The sequence below is a fragment of the Orycteropus afer genome, unplaced genomic scaffold, assembly GCF_000298275.1.
Source record: "Orycteropus afer afer isolate SDZICR_OR568_19922 unplaced genomic scaffold, OryAfe1.0 scaffold00240, whole genome shotgun sequence".
Lineage (NCBI taxonomy): Eukaryota > Metazoa > Chordata > Mammalia > Tubulidentata > Orycteropodidae > Orycteropus > Orycteropus afer.
Window position 1 is genome coordinate 4,256,947 of NW_006921827.1, and position 2,822 is coordinate 4,259,768.

The window sequence follows — 2,822 nt, forward strand, 5'->3', positions numbered from 1 at the left end:
TGAAGAGCAGCCAAGGGTGGTTCAGGCTCTTCTTGGTGGTTTTTTATCATTGGCCCATTGCTTTTCAGTCTTGCAGGCTCCGAGTGTCCTTGGGGTTGCGTTAGGGTTGCTCAGGTCGCTGTCAGACCGCAGCTCCATATGTCTCCTATTTTTGGTATTTTCACACAATTTTTTCTGCTAGTTGGGCTTTAGTCCACTTCTGTATCCTTTCCTTCAAATCTCAGTGGTCCAAAATTATCTTCTGTGTGTGTGTTAATTCGTTTCCCTTTTCTTTGTTGAAGAGGGTCTGTGCAGTCCTTCTGCCTAGTCTGCCATCTTGCCAGACCTCCCATATGGATATTCTTTATTCATTTAAGCATTATTCAATATCCAAAACCAAAAAAACTCACTGCCAAATGTAGTTGATTCCAACTCATAGTTACCCCCATTGGGTTTTGAAGGTTGTAAATCCTTATGGAAGTAGATTGCCCATCTTCCTTCCATGGAGTGGCTAGTGGGTTTGAAGCACCAACATATGGTTAGCTGCCAAATGCTTTATACACTATGCTACCAGAGCACCAATATCCAGTTCTGAGGGAACTCTGGTGGCATAATGCCCAAGGCATTTGAGTGCTAACCAGAAGCCTGGCAGTTCAAACCCACCAGCCACTCCTCAGAAGGAAGATTGGGCAATCTACTTCCATAGAGATACCACCTCAGAAACCCAAGGAGGGGTGGCTATGAGGTGAAATCGACTCCATGGCAGTGAGTTTTTTTTTTCTTTTTCTTTTTTTTGAATAAATACCTAGTGGGGGTCATACAGAAATTATTTCCCTCACAATTTATAATGGATTGAGTGTGAAAGAAACATGTATCAGTTAAGTAATATGCAAGTCAAATTATGGAAATGTAAAAGTAGAGTTTAGAGAGGAGTCATTAACTAATTCAAGAAAATTGCCTTTTTTTTTTTCTTTTTTGTATTTGTTTGTAGTACTCTGAAGGAGGAGAAAGAAGCTAAAAGGGCAACTGAATACAAGATGCTTTCTTTATTGCAAGATTTACAGTTTTAGTTGATCTATCATTTTGTCATCCTAGTTTTAATAGGGGACTTATGTTGGAATCAACTTGAGGGTGGTGGGTTTGGTTGTGGTTTTATAGAGCTAATGTGGAAGGAAGGTTGGGCAATCCTACTTCCGTAGTGATACTTCCTTGAAAACCCAAGGAGGGGTCGCTATGAGTTGGGGCTGATGTGACAGCAAATAACAACAACAACAATGTAGACAGATAGGTCTTTGGACAAGAAGCTTTTATTCTTAGCACATATGCCCCCTTTGAAGGCATCTTCCATTATAATGTTGTTGTTAGGTACAAAGTTAGTTCAGACTAATAGCAAATGTGTGTAAATAGAATAAAACATTGCCCGGTCTTGCACCATCCTCACAATTGTTGCTATGTTGGAGCCCATATGACAGACAGAAGCTTTGATTCTGAGTGCATCTGGTTTCTCTGAAGGCTTCCACAATTATTGTAAGACTCACTAGATTTTTCCTTAAATATAGACACTATTGTAGGAACAAGTTTATCTCTAGGTCAGTGATCTCTGAATTATTTCGATCACATACCCCAAGTTGGTTAAATAAAACCAAACAAACTAGTATGTATTTCTAATAAATGAAAACGTTAAAAAAAAAAAAAAAAACCCCAAACCAAAATCCACTGCCATTGAGTGAATTCTGATCATTGCAAACATATAGGAGAGCATAGAATTGCCCTGTAGAGTTTCCAAGGCTATAAATCTTTATGGAAGCAGACTGCCTCATCTTTTCTCCATGGAGTGGCTAAGGGGTTTGAACCACTGGCCTATTGGTTAGTAGCTGAATACTTTAAACATTGCACCACCAGAACTCCTTTTATTTCTAGCAGGTATAGTTATTTATTTATAGTTACATACGTTTATTAACCTGCAGTATTCAGATAACACCACTTTATTTGCTGAAAGTTAAGATGACTTGAAGCACTTAATGATGAAAATCAAAGACTATGTTTATACCTAAACATAAAGAAAACAAAGATCTTCACAAATGGACCGACCTATAGCAACATAACAATTAAGGGGAAAAGATTGAGATTGCCAAGGATTTCATTTTCTTGGATCCACAATCAACACTCATGGAAGCAGCAGTAAAAAAATCAGACGTCATATTGCACTGGGCAAATCTGTTGCAAAAGACCTGTTTAAAGTGTTAAGGAACAAAGGTGTCACTTTGAAGACTAAGGTGCACATGACCCAAGAATAAAAAAGGGGAAGACCCTCAAGGAGATGGATTGAAACAGTGACTACAACATTGGGCTCAAGCATAGCAAGGATTGTGAGAAGAGTGCAGGTCTGGGCATTGTTTTGTTTTATTGTACATAGAGTTCCTGTGAGTTGGAGTGAACTCAGTGGCACCTAACAATGTTTATTATATACATGTGATGTGCCTTATAAAACATACTTAAAAAGATGATAAAGACTTCTGATAAGATGGCAGAATAGACAGACAAACTACACAGACCCTTTTCAACAAAGAAATGAGAAACCAGTTGACACAGATACAGAAGATAATCTTGGAGTCCTGAGCTTTGAAAGGAAGGATACAAAAGGGGATTAAATACCAACTAGTAGAAGAATGTAGTGCCTAAGGCATTTGACTGCTAACCAGAAGGCTGGTGGTTCAGACCTACCAGCCACTCCTTGGAAGGGAGGTTGGGCAATCTACTTCTGTACTGATACCGCCTGCGAAACCCAAGGAGAGGTTGCTATGAGTCGGATCTGACTTGAGGGCAGTGGTTTTTTTTTTTTT

The 2,822-nt window shown here is 39.1% G+C and overlaps 1 protein-coding gene across 1 annotated transcript in view; it reads left to right on the plus strand.

Moving 5' to 3' along the window:
- DTWD2 (DTW domain containing 2) overlaps positions 1–2,822 on the plus strand; it is a 363,240-nt gene that overhangs the window by 66,969 nt on the left and 293,449 nt on the right. The gene's annotated exons all lie outside the window — the stretch shown is intronic.